General features: G+C 48.5%; 1 pseudogene; it reads right to left on the bottom strand.

Moving 5' to 3' along the window:
- Positions 1-6618: 6618 nt before the first annotated feature.
- On the bottom strand, positions 6619-7551 carry LOC118886918 (annotated as a pseudogene).
- Positions 7552-17698: the final 10147 nt, after the last annotated feature.

Consider the following 17698-nt stretch of genomic DNA (forward strand, 5'->3'; position numbering starts at 1 on the left):
CACGAAGCGTGGAGGGTGGTAGAAGCATCCCCTTGTCGACAATGAACAATCTGTGATAGGAATGGGAAAGAGGTTTATCTGAGCCAACCTGAGGACTGTGGCCCAGGAGACGGCCTCTCAGTAGCTCTGCGGATCTGCTCTGGAGAGGCAGGGCTTTCAGCGCGGTTTTAAATCTTGTCAGAACAAAGGTCAAACGAGTCAGGGATACACTCCTTCAAGGTTTCCGTCAAGACCGGCTCGGATGCGGCGGGACAGTATGGCCTTGGCGCCTGGGAGGGCAGTGTTTTTTTCGACGGGGTCCCAGGGAGGGCGGCATCTCATCTTTATTGTTAACACGGACGTTCCTTACTTCTGGTCAGTGTGCCCTTTTCTTTAATGGTTAAAGCAGGCGTACGATGCATGTCATAGGCCACACGCAGGCTGTTCTAGTTAACATGGAATTCGAGTTAACTCATGTATAAGCGGAATAACTTCCCCACACCTGAGTATGCGAAAACTTCTTCCCTAGTCTTCTCACCAAAGAAGAGTGGGGTCAGGAAGAGGCGTTTTTCCCTTAAGAATGGTGACGAACTTCTAAGCAGGATATTGGCTGCAGTTAAGAGGAAAGGAGTGACCTGGGGTCTTAGACCATGGCTGCTCCCCGCTGACTCAAAGTGTTGAAAAGAACCATCCAGAGAACCTCCTTCTAGGGGCTGCAGGAGAGGCAGCCTGTGACTCAAAGGAGAGTGCGGTCAGAAGTGTGAAGTCAGTCTTTACTGCTGGGCAGCAGCTTCCCGGCAGCACGCTGTTGGCAGCAGGACTGAAGGCAGGTGTCCACAGGTGACAGATGTTCCCCGCAGTGTGACCGGGCTGACCCCAGTTCCCTCTCATCTTCCTTATCCACCCGTGTCATGCCAGGCTCCAGCCCCCTGCGCCACCAGCACCGCGGCCCACACTCAGCAAAGGGAGAATTAGCTCTGCATTTGTAGTTCCTACAGATTTCAGCCCAACATGCCAACCGGATACTTTACAAATCCTTTTAAAAAAAACAACCCTCCACGGACATCTCAAGCGAGCAGAGACCCTCCACCCACCCCAGCAAGCCCGATCCTTTGAGGATGCCCCCGGGGAGGAGGGCCAGTCACTGCCCAGCTGGGAAGGGCTCCTGGCTCTCTAGAATCTAATTCCCCTGGACTTCTTTGCATCCCTGCCTCACCTGTGTGTCCTTAAAAATGTCATTCTTAAAGTTTATTCCACCTTTCTGTGTGCTGTCGTGGGCGCGCTGGTCTGTTGCAACCTTGTACATCAGACCAGAAGCCGTGCAAGAGCCATTATTATGTGAAAAGGTGAATCTTGGAAGCAGAGGACTTGAGAGTGGGCAGGAAGCCAACTACAGGGAAATAGCGGCATTTCTAGGCGCGCTGGTTTGAGTCTCGATCGTGCGTTTAAAGTGAGGCAAACTTCACACAACGGTGTAATCTTTCTTTGAAACAAGCAGTCATTTAAATGTAGGCCTGGAGAAGGAGGCCACCTGAGCTCATCTAAAATGTGGGTTTTATAGTTAAATAAGGCTTTTGTGAGGAAGTTGGGGGCATTGCAAGGAAGTAAGTGTCGTGACCAATTTGCCAGGCGGTGTCGTGGATGGAGCGCTCCCAGAGGTCCAAGGGTCTGAGCATCGCAGGTTCTTGCAAGCTGACATACCCGTGGGGGGAGAGAATGGGGCTCTGAAATGGAATATTCCAGAGGGAGCAGGTTCCTGGTGGTGGCGGGGCCTGTGGGGTGCAGCCTCAGCGTGAGGGCTCATGGGGGCGGCGAGGAGATATTCCAACGGCAGTGTGTCTGGGTGGGGGTCAGTTATCCTGTGGACGCACGCGCTGAGCAGGAAGCTAAGACTTGGGGTGGAGAGGGGGTTTGTGGGCAGAGGTCTTCAGTAAAGAGGCCGGAGGTGGGTGGCCAGCAGGTTTGCAGGAAACGAAAACACAGTGAGCATGAAGCTGTCTCCTGGGTGCCGTGAGGTTTAAAGGAAAATAAAGCAAATAATTGAAATCTGGTTAAGCCTTCTAATCATGCTGTCCTGTGCTCTATGTATTTTTCTCATGAAGATAAGAGAAATGGAGAGTCTAGGACATATTTACGTGCAATGAAGGTAGATATTGGCCATCTTTCACATATCGGAGATCTTAAGCTTGTAAGAAAGTGAAGAGAATGTTTAAAATGTAATTTTTTGTATTGTGAAAATGGTTATATCCTGGAGAATTAGAGTGGAATCGCCGTTTCACCAATCACTCCTCATCTAAGAGAAAAGCGTACCTTTAAGTCGGTAGAAATCTTTTTAGCAAGTTAAGCACAGGGCATTCTGGGAAGGTGTCTCTGACAACTTTAAAAAGTGAAAAGCAAATAAAAATCAGTGGTGTTCAAAGGAGCGGCTTTGCTCAAGCCTTTTACACTGAGTGGGTAAAAATCCCACAGCTCTAATGCTGCTGCTAAATTGTAAAAGACAGTAGGGAATATAGTTCATTTTATTATTGATTTAGAAATTAATTTTACCTCATTTCCAGGGTTTGAGAGTATTGTTACTGAACGGACTTGGGTCCGCTCGCCCACCGCACAGCAAAGCCAATTTGCTGGCACCGGGTTTTGGTGAAGGAAGGTCCAGTGTTTAGTTGCAGGGCACCAAGCAAGGAGTCTGGGTGGCTCGTGCTCAAAAGACCCAAACTCCCAGGTGACTCTCAGGGAAGGGTTTTTAAAGGCAACATTTGGGGGAAGGCTGCTGGGTGACTTTCTTCTAGTTTGTTGGAGGTGAGATAACAGGGTGGTGTTTCAGGAATTTTAATCATCAACCTTCTGATTCCAACCAGTCTGGGGTCTACGAGCTGGTGGAGAGCATCAACCTGGGGGTGGGGGGTGATCTTAGTTCCTGCAGAATACTCTAAGGTATGCATCAGATTGTTATGTGTATCCCTTGGGAGGAACCAGGACTCTGTTTTACCACTGACCTATTGAAGTTACCAGAGTTTTCACACCTGTATTTGGAGGTTTTTCTCTCACCAAGATGAATTTTGGAAATATCCTGGGCGGCGCTATTTGCACTGCTGAAGCTGCAAGATTAGGGAAGGACTAATGCGGCCCCATAACATGTGGATGTGAAAACAGCTAGAAGTGGGTTAAGCTCAGACCCAGACAGAGGTCAGCAGAGATGGCCCGAGTGGACTCCTCATTATGTACATGTACTTCCTGAGGAAACTGTGGCCTGAATCCAAGGGGGCTGTTCTGGGAGAGGGTGGTGGTCCTGAGCCCTGAGAGGCTTTCCTAGGAATTGAGCAGGAATGCTGACCCCAATACCGATTGCCTAGCAGAGGAGAAAGTGATCTGAGCAGGGAGTCGTCCACGGGGACGGTGACAAGCAGATCACGTGTGCGGGCTGTCGATTTTTCCCCAAAAATAGATGCAACTGATCTCCTTGTGCTTCATTTTTAGTTTGTCTCTCTTTCCATTCACTGGTTTTCTCTTTGAGTCTGTCCAGTATCAAGCTTATCCCATATGTAGAGTAATTTTTAAAAATTCCAGTGACTCTCTTTCCAAGATTTGAAGATTTCAATTTGTTTCTTTTTAACATCACCTGTTGCTGCTTTATTTCTGATTGCTTTTTAAAATTTTTTCTTGTTCTTTTTTAAAATGGAAGTTATCCCTTTTTGTATCTCTCTGAGCATGCCACATATAATTATTTTGAAGTCTTTATCAGTCTGTTCCAAAGTGTGAATTTGGAGTGGATTCACCTTCCAATTTTTTATTTTCTTGGAAAGCTTTTTTTTTCTCTCTCTCTCTCTTACCCTGGGCTCATACTTCCCTGCCTAGTGGGTTTTTAAAATAAAAAATTATTAAAATAATAATAAATTAAATTAAATAATTTATTTTTAATAAATTATTAATTTATAAATAAATTAAATTAAATTAATTTATTTAAAATAATAAATTCATTCATGCATTTATTTATTTTTGCCTGTGTTGGGTCTTTGTTGCTGCACACCGGCTTTCTCTAGTTGCAGCAAGCGGGGGCTACTCTTCGTTGCGGTGCGTGGGCTTCTCACTGTGGTGGCTTCTCTTGTTGTGCAGCACGGGCTCTAGGCATGCATGCTTCAGGAGTTGTGGCATGCAGGCTCAGTAGTTGTGGCTCGCGGGCTCTAGAATGCAGGCTCAGTAGTTGTGGCGCATGGGCTTAGTTGCTCTGCCCTGCCTAGTGGTTTTACGGTTGCTTGCACCTGACCCCTGGCTAAGCCATAGTCCTACAATGACATTTTAGGCCTCCCCTGTCCCACGGTGGTTTCAGAGTCACGCCGAACCAGGAAGTATACCAACTGGAGGCTTGGTTGTGAGGCTCATCTCTGTGTCCCTACCTCTCCAGTCTCACGGTCTAGGAAATGCCATCTCCCCAGGTGGCGATCAGCAATAGTTGTTTATTTTTTCCCAACTTCCTTTCATGACCTACTCTGCCTCTCACTTCCAGCGGTGAGCCTTGTGTGGAACATTTTTAGCTCTCTTTATCCCATAGGATCAAACTTGCAGTCAGTTCTGCTGACTTCTGGTCAGAGCACAGCACGCCCCAGGCTGCCATCTGCTCTGTTGTGCATTTCTGCAAAGGGAGTATTTATCTCTTTTCTGCTGGATCTTTTCTATCTTCAGATACTCATCTTATCCTTGAGTTTATCTAGGTATACATATCTAGGTTTTCTATTTCAATATTTTATCTGTCACTGCTGTATGTTTGGAACAGAGAAGGTACATCAAAGCATGAACTCTCCGTCTTATCCCTGGCCTTTCTTCTCTGCCCCAAGTCTTTACATCCAGTGGCTACTAAGCAAGGGAATTTTTGTGTCTATTGATGCAGTGATGTATATGGGTATGAGCTGACCACAATTTACCAAATAATCAGCTTTGATGAGACAGATGGGGAAAGTTCATTGCAGGTAGATTATTTCTGAATGATTTAGTAAATTATGAACCAACTCTCTCTTTCATGCCTGAACCACTAAAAGAGAGGTTGGATTACAAAATCTGAGAGATCTGTTCCAGATTCAAATGACCTCTTATCCATATTAAGTCATCACTTAAGAGGAATACACAACAACCAGGTTGTTTTTGAGAGTTGAATCAGTGAATTTGTAATTACCACACTTGAGTATGAGCTCATTAGCCGGTCTCATCCTAGGATGTATAACACCAGAGGACATGTTACAGCCTCATGACAGAATATCCAAGCCTGTGAAGGACTGGGGTAAAGCTGGACACATCTAACCTCGGTGACCACCTACAAGCAGGATGCCTCTTATTTAGGAAGGTCCTTTCCCTCAACCCAAGGCAGGTCCTTCGCCCATCAGAGTGAGGGAGCCCCCCACCCTTCTGGAAGAAAGCAAATATGGGTTTGGGCTCAAAAGCATGGGTTTTGGAATTTGTGAGCCTCAGTCCCAGCTCTGCCACTGGTTGACTATGAAATTGGCAAGTTAACGCCCTCTGCCTTCATTTCCTCATCTGTTGAGAAAGGAATAATAGTTGTCTTCCCTCCCAGAACTACCATGAGCACTAAATGAAATAATGAGTGTAAAGTGCTAGCCTGGAATAGCATGTATGTTCCTCCCAAAATTAATAAACACAGAATCACCATATAATCTAGCAATCTGGGTATATACTCGAAAGAACTGAAAGCAGGGACTCGGACAGGTATTTGTACTTCCACGTTTACAGCAGCATTATTCACAGTAGCCAAGAGGTGGAGCCAACCCAGGTGTCCATCGATAGATGAGTAAATAAACAAAATCTGATCTGTCCACAAAATGCAATATTATCCAGTCTTAAAAAGGAAGGAAATTTTGACTCATGCTGCAACATGGATGAATCTTGAGGACACATAATGTGAAATAAGCCAGACACGAAAGGACAAATAGTGTATGATTCCACTTATATGAGGTCCCTAAAATGTGGATCTGTCAGATTCATAGAGACAGAAAGTAGAAGGGTGGGTGCCAGGGGCTGGGGGAGGGGGAGTGGGGAGTTAGTGCTTAGTGGGTAGACTTTCAGTTTGGGAAGATGGAAAAGTTCTGGACATGCGTGATAGTTGGTTGCACAACACTGTGAATGTACTTAACACTTCTGAGCTGTACACTTAAAAATGGTGAAGACGGTAAATTTTATGTTATGTGTATCTTACCACAATTTTTTTTTTTTTTTTGCTGTAGAAAGGGATTTTATTTTCCACCAACCCTTGCACAGAAATCACAAATACCAGGGTTTTACCCCTCTACTTCCATCTTTGCCCAAATAGCAAAAATACAATCAGGATAATTACTTTTTTTAGACAATCTAATTACAAAGTTGTTTCCCGCCCAGTAACCAACCAAACACATCAGAGGTATCTTATGTTTAGGTTCAAACCAAATAACATGAATTGACTTGAGAAATTCTGTGACTTCTCCTTCTAAACATGTTTACTAGTGTTGCTTCTAAGTCCCCATCACTTATCAGCAGTTTGGATTCCAGACGATATTTTCAGACCTTTCAGTATTCAGCTCACCATCCACAAGACTGTTTCTCCTGTTGGTGGCCTGGTATTTAGATGTGCTGTGATTTCTTCCTTCCTCAGGGCAATTAAGAAACAGTTTCATTTTCACGAGGAGCGAGGGCTTCAGGAGAGTCGTCCCACATGGCCCCTGGAAATGAAACGTGAATCTGTTCATGGCTGGGGTGGTTCCCATGTTAAATTCGGCCACTGGTGCTCCCCGGGCAGACACCTGGGGGGCAAACATGGCGGCAGGGTAGACCACAGAGGAAGTTCCCTCCACCAGACACAAGTCACAGAGGGCCAGCTCCCTGTCAGCCTCCACCAGGATGGCAGGGTCCAGGTTTTCTCCAAACCACCCCACGTGAGGTCGCAGCAGGCCCACACATCCTGCCTCTTTACACCGGCGAAGTTTCTCCACTGGGATTCTGGCATCTTGAGTTTCAGGTTCTGGAGCCCCTTTTCCTGATAAAACTGGACAAATTGGACTCTTGTAATTCTCAGCCACAACTCCACAAGAGGTACATCAAGTTTTAAATAAGCTACCATGGATTTCCAGAAGGTTCTTGGTGCCAGCCATGTGGTGCAGCTCATTGATGTTCTGGGTGACAACCACAACCCGTTGGCCCTGCCGGTCCGGCCGGGCCTCACACTCGGTGATGGCCAGGTGCCGGGCGTTGGGCTCCTTGCTCTGCACCACCTCCCGCCGGTAGTGGTAGAACTCCCACACCTGGGACGGGTTTCAGGCAAAGGCCTGAGGCGTGGCCAGATCCTGAGCTTGCCATTTTCTCCAGTAACCTTCCGCTCCTCTGCAGGTCGGAACCCCACTCTCAGCACTGACGCCAGCCCCTGAAATGATGACTGTGTGCTTGGCTTTTGCAAAAAAATTCCAGAAGCCCGGCCGTATTTGAACTTGGACGAGCCATTGTTAGGCAAATCTTGGTTTGTGCAGAGGCTGGAGAGATCAATCCGCAATACAGCTGGGAAAGTAATTGGCTTGGGACAATCCGGAGAGGTGACATCAGGTTTTCTGTGTCGCACTAATTATTGAGATGGGCTTGTTTCCTGCCTCCCGCCTTGTCTCTCGGGCCGCAGCTGCCCCAGCGCTGTGCCGGGAACACACCGGGCCTCCGGCCTCTGCACATGCGGTCTTACCACAATTTTTAAAACAAGAAGAGCCACGTGACAGCCTCTGCACCTGCTGCATAATTACTGTTCATTGCTTTGTTCGATCATTCTTATTGAACAGGCCTTCTCCAGATCCTGTGTTAGGACTGCTGCTCCCAAGGGGAATGGGACACAGGCTCTGCCCTCAGAGCTCGTGGTCGAACAGGGGCGAGGCATCCACACAGCGTGGGGAGTAAAGTGCTCTAAAGTGCCCTGGGTGATAAAGGCCTGTCGATGGCATGAGGGGCACTGGGCAGTGACTGGCCAGCTCTTCTTGAGAGACCAGTGGAAGTCAGGAAGCCTTTCTGGAAGGTGTAACACGTGACCTGAATCCCGACACCCGGCAAAGTGGTCATCGAGCTCTGGAGTTTGCTGGGGAGAGAATCTGGGCAGTGCAGGGCCTGGCGTGTCCTGCTGCATTGGTAGCCATGAGGAGGCCGGGGCCAGCAGCAGCCAGGGCTCGAGAAGGAGGCACGGGCCAGACCCCAGAGGGCTCTGGGCTTGTGAGAACCATCCCTCAGCAACACCAGATTGGTTAGCCTGTTTTTCATTGTTATTTCCAGACTAAATAGCAACTGGTAAAAAGCCAGAAAAGCCTAGTGTTTTCAAGCCTGCTCAGAGAGAGTGCTCCACATGGGTCTGAGGCATCGAATGCTTATTCAGACCCAAACTGCTCATCATCCGAAGGAGTGCTTAGCTATTTGCACACAAACCTCAGGCTGACATAAACCTGCTACTTTGTGCAACTCCAGCAGCAGAGAAAACGTCTCTATTCGTTTTTCTCAGCAGTGTTTCAAACTGAGCTTTATTGATTATGACCTTGTATTCATTTCAAATAAAAGACTTATGTAACCAGTTTTATTTAATATTCAAGAGCCTTGCGTATTCCCAGTGAATCAGGAAACTAATACGTTTGTACTGGCAGCTACACACAAGCCTAGGCTCATTGTTGCGGACGACAACGCACAGCCTGAAGCGTGTCCCAGAGTTCTCCGTGGAATGTGAAGGAATCCCCTTCCGCTACAGCCAGAAGACTGTTTCCTGTGAAGTCAGCACAGCACTGCTGGGTCTCTAGGAGATAAAGCATACCATTGACGTCCTCATGCTTTGCTGGATGGCAGCACTTCTGGTTTCCAGCAGGCTGCAAGGAATTCTCACTGATATTCCAGGGCAGCCCATTTCCTGCAAACAGATATGTTCTTAGGGGTTTGCCCTAGTTCACCACGTCCATCCAGAGCAAGAACTCACCAGGGGCTTACAAATATGGCCTCCTGTTAGAGAAGGTATCAAAAAAATCTTATTTCTCGCATCAATTTCAGGGAATCAGCACCAAATAATTGAGAAAGCCTGTTCTTTGCGAACAAGCCAGTGCCATTTTGGGCTTTGTATTGAGTGAAAAGACTTAGAGCATGTCTTTGCATGCTGCCCTGGCTGTGACGGGCATCTGCAGAATCTCCTAACATCGTTCTCATCACGTGCTCAGGAGTCTCGGGGCTGGGGTTCGTATCGTTCACTCCTCTGTGAAACTTCAAGTCGGCACCTCAGCTGATCTGTCTGTCAGCCTCCTGAGCACAGACCAGCAGCCACGCCGTGAGATTCCCGAGTGACAGTGAGAGCAGGTATTTTCACTGCGTTTCCTCCCTGGTTGACAGAGTCTGACGTTGCTCTCAGTGTCTAGAGCAGTGATTCTCAATCCGTGGTGACTTTGTGCCCCAGGGGCTTTGGCAATGCCTGGAGGCATTTTTGATGTCATGACTGGGACTGCGGGGGAGTGGGGGGAGGGATGCTACAGCCATCAGGTGAGTAGAGGCCAGGGATGCTGGTGAACATCCTACAATGCACAGGGCAGCCTCCCTCCCACCCTCAAAGAACTGTCCAGTTAAAACATCCAGAGTGTCAAGATTAAGAACACCTGAGTGCCTCCATTTAGTCCTCTCAAAGTCAAACTTTTCTGCCCAACAAAATCTTCTCCCTTTGTAGCAATGGGGGTTATAGCAAGGTGCGAGGCTGGACTACATTTCCCAGCCTCCTTTGCAGTTCAGTGTGGTCGTGTGACCAGTTCTCACCAATAGGATGTGACCTGAAGTGATGTGTGTCCCCTGCTGCTGGCAAGATGTAGATGACAGCTAGGCTGTGGTAGCACCACATGTTGGATCCTGGATCCCTGAATCATCCCATGGGACAGAGCCACCATCAGCTAAAAGCACATGCTGCAGTCTGGCATGTGAATGAGAAATAAACTTCTGTTGTGTTTGAGCCAATAAGCATCTTTGGGTCTGTTTGTCACAGCAGCTTAGCTCATCCCAGCTAAAAACAGACATTCCCCCAAAAGCCCATTTTGGCCCTAGGAGCCTTAGGAAGCTGAGACCTGTGAGTGAGGCAACCATGGCGGGAATCTTTGCCCTGGGATTAGCATGAGGACCCCTCCCCTAACTGTCAAAGCCCACTGCCAGGGACCCTGCTTTGCTCAGCATAACCTCGACTCCAGAACACGTTGTGATATGATCCCAGCTCTGTGTGACCTCGGCCGCATCGTAAGGATTGGGGCACTTGAGTTGCCAATGACAGAATTTCAACGGGGACCAGCTTAGGCAACAAAAGGAAGAGGCTGAGGAAACCAAACCACAGTGAAAGCAGCAGTGTGGACCTGCCCCAGAGACGGCTGGAGCAGCGGGGCTCCCCTCCTCCACCTCTCGCCTCCACTGTTCTGGGGGTGTTGGCTTCATTCTGGATTTCTGTGGTCGAGCCTCTTCACACAGGAGGGAAAAGGCATCTTCATCCTTGAGCACATATCCTCACTTTGAAAAACTCCGGGAAGGACTTGGGTTGAGCATTCCTGCTGTGGCTGGAGTGGGGTGTGCTCGGGGAGCAGTAAGGAACAGGGCTGTCCCCGCATGAACAGTGAACGTACACACATTCTACTCAGTGGAGATCTGCTCGCCTGCCCAGCGACCCATCTTTTCCCCAGCCCTGCTGCTCTGAGCCAGGGGGTCGGGCTGTAGCCTCGGGGAGCACGTCACAGAATTGTTTTCCGCACGGCCTCTACCCCAGCTCCTACCACTGCCAGTGAGTGCTGTCTGAAATGTGACAGGAGAAAATTCTAACTGTGCAAGGTGTGATCAGTCATAAAATACGATGGCACGTGAGGTCTGCTCTGTGACTGAGAGCTGGAAATTTTTCAGCAAGATAAACCGACTACCATCTATCTCACTTAACGCTCTCCTGTTTCTCCTGGCTCATCCTAGTTTATTTCATCCATAGCATTTATTGCATTCTGTGATTACTTGGTTTATCTGTTTACTTGTTTATTGTCCATCCCTCCTATTAGAATGCAAGCCCCCTGAGGGCCGGGATCTTGTCTGTCTTGGTCCCTGCAGTGTCCTCACTGAGCCTGGTGCCTAGCATGGCCCTGGCGTGATGTGTGCAAGAGAGCATTGCTTCTGCCGAAGCTCGGGCATGTGGGGCTTTGCTGAGGGCTATTCCACTTGTCCTCTGTGTGTGATGACCTAAATGTCTGCAGGCTCTTAATGGAATCTGCTCGTTTGCGTCACCCCTTGTAGAAGTTCCTTCAAGTCTCTGAGAACTGAACATGTGTTTTCTCCTAATTTCGAGTGTAATTTCCCACTCCTCTGTAATCCCCTTTTATTTCTTTCACTGATCACCGGGAAGAAGGGGATTTCCGGTACAAACAGAAGAGTCAAAATGAGAAGGGCATGAACCCATGAGACAGTGATCGCCCTTTGGAGATGGTGTTCAGAGTCTCACCTCCCAAGTCGTTCCCATTCGTTCCATAAATATTTATTTCTTGTCAGGGGCTCAGTTCACTCTCTTGAACCCAAATTCCCAAGTCCTTGCGGGGACCTGTCTGCAGCATTTGCCACCATTGACTGCTCTTTCTGGAACTTTCTCCACCCTTGGCTTCCACAACAGTGGTCCAAAACCCTGTTTCTTCCTCCTTTGCTGTCTTCCTCTGACCTCACCTCCAAGTTCTTTTCAGAGGCTCACCCCCGTCCCCTCCAGCATGTTAAAGGACGCAGTGCCCACTGATCTGCCCGTCCGCGTCCTCATCCCGACCTCATCACTCACTTGGGTTCAGTCACTTCTAAATGTGGTGCTTCTCGACCTCACATGTCTAGTTAGGTCCTGCGCTCTCTCAATATGCATCTCAGACTCCACGTGTGCGGGACAGAAGTCATGTTCTCCCCACACTCTCACTCCTCTAGATGCTTCTCTCTCCCTCGGCATTTTCCCGTCCCTCATCCAACTTGTAACCAAAGCCTGTCCGTCCTGCGTCCTCAGCGTCCCTCTCTGACCCTGCGTGTCCTGCCTCTGTTCCAGCTGCACCCCTGTTCACACCCGCTCGTGCAGCCTCCTCTCCTCACCTCCAGCCCTGCCCTCCTACTGGCTCTCTCCACACGTGTCCTCCAGAGTACACACAGCACAGCCCTGTCCCAGCGCTCTCTCTGACCTGAGCTCTTCAACCCTTCGATACCCTGAAGGCGGGATTAAGCCCCACGCCCCGGTCACCTAAGGCCCTCCATGGCCAGACCCCTGCCGCCCTTTCCAGCCTCCCCTCCAGCCCTGGCACCCGCTACTCCAACTCTGTGGAACCACTTGCCGGTGCCCCATGTGCCTGGCTACAGCACGCTGCTTCCTCTTTGCAGAAGGCCTCCCCTTAGACAACCTCGAAAATGCCACCGCCTTTAATAACCAGTTTATCGGGACACCGCCTCAGGGCCGTCTTCCTCCTTCATGACTCTGTCCCCAACCCTGTGTTTATCTCCATCACACGCCCTATTACGCTTTGCTTCATTTATGTGACTACAAGTCTGTCTTCCCTGCCAGGCTATAAACTTCACGACACATCGGAGGCTTTCGGTATGTTCCCTGAGTGAATATCAGACACACATAAACTCCATGAAAGGGGCACTTTACTTGGTCACGGCTGTATCCTCAGAGCCTGCTTTGTAGCAGATATTCAACAAATATTTGCTGACCCTGTGAGTGAACACAAATAAAAAATATACACACCAAATGTATATCGTATGCGCATATTCCAGAGGCCGAGGTTCTGGGAGTCTGTGAGTCTGTGGAATTTCTCTTCAAAGCCCGAGGAGGCATCACCACTCCTCCTGTCCCTCAGTGGCCAGCTACCCGCCGAGCAGCCGTGGCCTCCGGCTGACTCACGGGACGGCTTTTTCTTGGGGAGGAGTGGGAGGAGATGAGGGCTAACAGACATAACCACAGACGCTGGGGGTCATCCAGCCTGTGTCTGTGGCGTGGACGGCAGGAGCGCACCCCAGGCTCCCCCGGGCAGGGCCAGGCCGGTGTCCGTCCCCTCCGGCCCCGGTGGGGCTCAAGCGTGCACGTAGTCCGGGGGTCAGCCAGACTTATGGTCGATGCAGTAAAACAGCCGCTGCTCCTGAGGCACCCGCTGCAGCGTTATGTGCGAACGTTCCTTGTAGGTTGTGAAGGAAACACACACGGGTGGAGTGATGATTAAACGTTACGTTGATCATTCCCTCTGTGTGTCTTTTTTATTCTTTACAAAGGGCTTTATCTCACTTGATGGTAACATCAACCAGGAAAGAAGGGCAATTTCACAGGTGAAGAAAAGACTCAGAGAATCAGTAACTTGCTTAGAGCCTGATTCTCAAAGTGGTCCAAGGACTGACAGCATCGGCATCACCTGGGAACTTCATCAACATGCAAGTTCTGCGCCCCACTCAGATCTCCTGAATCAGACGCCCTGGCATGAGGCCCACCTGTGCATCGTCACAAGCCCCCTCCAGGTGGCTCAAGTGCATGCCCAAGTTCGGGAAGCGCTGACCTAGAGTTGTGCAGGTGGCAGTTTACAGACCTCGGAGAACCCAAGGATGTCCTTAGGCGCTGTCCTTCGTGGAGCTACTTGCATGTTAGTAGCTAATAGTTTCCTGAGCCTACTTGCTCCAGGAAGCCCTGCACACACCTGTTCCAGCTACGCCTCCCCGTCCCTCCATGCCACTCTCCCCCGGCCCCCACCAGCCTCCTGTGTTCCTCGGACGTGCCCAGCTCTTTTCTGCCCCAGGACCTTCGCACAAACTGTTTCCTCTGCCTGGAGTGCCATCCCTCCTGGCTCCATTCTCCTCACATTGAGTCTCAAGGCAAGCGTTCTCTCCTCAGAAGGACCTCCTCAGGGCACCTCCATGACTCTGTCATATCCCTCTGTTTATTTTCATCACAGCATTTGACACCTTCTGCAGTTTACCTTGTGTGCTGGCTGGGAAGTAAACTCCCTGAGGCAAGGTGCTGTCCTTCTCGTTTACTGTCATGTCTCCACAGCCCACCACAGCGCTTAGCACACGGCACACACTCAAACGCTGATTGCATAAGTAAACCACAAACTAGAGGCAACTCGGAAGAAGGAAAAGGCAATTTCCTTCTCCTGTGAGAGGGGCCCGTCTAGTCTCTCCTTTGGGGAGCGGGGCAGGGAGAGCAGTTTACGGTTTCTTTGAATATCGGGGGCACCTGATGGAAGCTTCCACGCAGGACTTGGTTCCCAAGGAGAAGCAGATCAATGAGTTAAGCTTCAGTTTCCAGAGAGGGGGGCGGGGAGGGAAGGTGGTTCTAGATGGGATGAGTGGAGTGGTGGGACCCAGGGGAGGGCGTGGCTGCCCTAAGACTGGGAAGGGACAGCGCTTTCTTTTATTATTAATATTTGTGGTTAAAAAAAATACCATGAAATGCGCCTGCTTAACAAATATTTAAGTGTATAGTACAGTGCTGTTACTATACATACATTGTTGTACAGCAAATCTCTTGCACATTTTATCTTGCAGGGCTGAAACTATTATTCATTAAACAACAACTGCTCACTTCCCCCTCTCCCCTCCCCCGGCAACCACTGCTCTACCTCCTGTTTCTATGAGTTTGACCCCTCTAGGTACCTCATATAGGTAGAATCATATAGTATTTGGCTTTGTGTGGCTGGCTTATTTCACTCAGCAGAATGTCCTCAAGATTCATTCATGTTGAAGCACATGACAGGATTTCTTCCTTTTTTAAGGCTGAATAATATTCTACTGCATGTATAGGTTTCATTTACTTTATCCATCCAGCCATTAACAGACATTTAGGTTGTTTCCACCTCCTGGCTGTTGTGAATAATGATGATCTGAACATGAGAGTGCAAATATTTCTTTGAGAGCCTGTTTTCGATTCTTTTGGGTAAATACCCTGAAGGGCAATTACTGGGTCATATGATAGCTCTATTTTTAGTTTTTTGAGGGACCTCCATACTGTTCTCCGTAGTGGTTGCACCATTTCACATCCCCACCAACAGTGCACGAGGGCTCCAAAGTCTCCACACCCTTGACAACACTTGCCATTTTCTGGTTTTTTTGGCCATTCTAACCATGCTAACAGGTTGAGGTGATATTCCATGGCTTATGATTTGTATTTCTCTGATGATTAGTGATGTTGAGCATTTTTACACACACCTGCTGGTCATTTGTCTTCTTTGGAGAAATGTCTGTTGAAGTCCTTGGAAGGGACAGCTCTTTTTTGTTTTGCTTTGTTTTTAGAAATTTATTTATTTATTTAGGCTGTGTTGGGTCTTCGTTGCTGCACACGGCCTTTCTCTAGTTGCGGCGAGCGGGGGCTACTCTTGGTTGCGGTGCACGGGCTTCTCACTGCGGTGGCTTCTCTTGTTGCAGAGCAGGGGCTCTAGGCGCGCGGGCTTCAGTCGTTGTGGCTCGCAGGCTCTAGAGTGCAGGCTCAGTAGTTGTGGCGCACGGGCTTAGTTGCTCCGCGGCATGTGGGATCTTCCCGGACCAGGGCTTGAACCCGTGTCCCCTGCATTCGCGGGTGGATTCTCAACCGCTGCGCCACCAGGGGAGCCCCGACGGCTCTGTTTTGGAAGGAAGTTCTGCAAGAGGTGGAGACCCATCGGTGCCCTTACGTGGAGCGCTCTACACTGGGGGCCCTGGACGCAGCCCCAGCACGCAAGCTTGACAGAGGGTGAGAGGTGGAGACTCATCGGTGCCCTCCTGTATCCAGAGGGGCCACGCAGGCCACACCAGCTGCTGAGGTGCTGTGGTGCTTACGCCATGTTCTGGACTGTGGAAACCCCTGGGTTCCAGAACAATCTTAAGGCACGCACTGTCCTGAATGTGACAAAACTCCTGTGTCTGTCTAGTTTTGTTTAAATTGTGATGAAATTCACAGAACTTAAAATTTACCATCTTGGCCAGTTTTAAGTATAAAGTTCAGTGGCATTTTAAGTAGATTATGGTGCATCCATCTATAGAACTTTTTCTTTTTGCGGAACTGAAACTCTGTATCCATTACACACTAATTCTCCCATCCCTCTCCTTCCCGGCCCCTGGAAACTACCCTTCTGCTCTCTGTCTCTATGAAGTGGCCGACTCTAGGGACCTCAGGTGTGTGGAATCATATAGTCTTTTCGTGTCTGGCTTATTTCACTCAGCCTAATGTCCTCAAGGTCCATCCATGCTTTAGCACGTATCAGAATTTCCTTCTTTGTTTTCTTCCAGCTTTACTGAGATATAATTGACATACAGCGCTGTGTAAGTTTAAGGTGGACAGCATAGTGATCTGACTGGCACACATCATGAAATGATTGTCACAGGAAGTTTAATGAGCATTCATCATCTCATAGAGATACAAAATTAAAGAAATAGAAACAAGTTTTCCTGTGATGAGAGCTGTTAGGGTTTACTCTCTGAATAACTTTCCTGTCTAACACACAGCAGGGTTAATTATCTTGATCATGTTGTGCATGACATCCCTAGCATTTTTTTTTTTAAATACTGTATGACTCTGTAGCTTTTTTTTTTTTAATTTTTGTTTATTTATTTATTTATTTTTGGCTGTGTTGGGTCTTCACTTCTGTGCGAGGGCTTTCTCCAGTTGCGGCAAGCGGGGGCCACTCTTCATCGCGGTGTGCGGGCCTCTCACTATCGTGGCTTCTCTTGTTGCGGAGCACAGGCTCCAGACGCGCAGGCTCAGTAGTTGTGGGCCACGGGCCTAGCTGCTCCGCGGCATGTGGGATCCTCCCAGACCAGGGCTCGAACCCGTGTCCCCTGCATCGGCAGGCAGACTGTCAACCACTGCGCCACCAGGGAAGCCCCCTAGCATTTATTTATCTTATAACTGGAAGTTTGTTCCTTTTGACAGCTTTCATCCAGTTCCCCTTTCCCCCCTCCCCCTGCCTCTGGTTACCACGACTCTGATCTCTTTTTCTATGAGTTTATTTGTTTGTTTTTGAGGTGTAATTGACCTGCAACACTATGTTAGTTCCTGTTCCACAACATAATCATCAGATATTTCTATACATTTAAAAATGATCACCACAATAAGTCTACTTACCATCTGTCACAATACAGACATTGCATAATTATTGACTCTTTTCCCCACACTGTACATTTCATACCCTTGACTCATTTATTTTGCAACTGAAACTTTGTACCTCTTAATCTCCCTCACCTATATCTCTCCTCCCTCCACCCCCTCCCCTCTGGCAACCACTTGTTTGTTCTCGGTTTCTATTGACTCTGCTTCTGTTTCGTTAAAATCTCCTTCTTGTTTAAGGCTGAATAATATTGCATTGTATGTAGAGACCACAGTTTGTTTAGCCGTTCATTCATCAGTGGACACCTGGGTTGCTTCCACCTTTCAACTATTATGAATAATGCTGCTATGGACATGGGTGTATAAATATCTGTTTTAATTCTTTTGGGTATATACTTGGAAGTGGAATGCTGGATCATGTGATAGTTCTATGTTCAATTTTTTGAGGAACCACCATACTTTTTCCCAGTATGTTGGCTGCGCCATTTTACATTCCCACCAACAGTGCACAAAGGTTCCAGTTTCTCCACATCCTCCCTGAAACTTCCTATTTTTTGTTTTTGTTTTTGATAGTAGCTATCCTAATGGGCATAAGGTGGTATCTCATTGTGGCTTTGATCTGCATTTCCCTAATGACTGGTGATGTCGAGC

The sequence above is a fragment of the Balaenoptera musculus genome, chromosome 20 (assembly GCF_009873245.2).
Source record: "Balaenoptera musculus isolate JJ_BM4_2016_0621 chromosome 20, mBalMus1.pri.v3, whole genome shotgun sequence".
Classification (NCBI taxonomy): domain Eukaryota; kingdom Metazoa; phylum Chordata; class Mammalia; order Artiodactyla; family Balaenopteridae; genus Balaenoptera; species Balaenoptera musculus.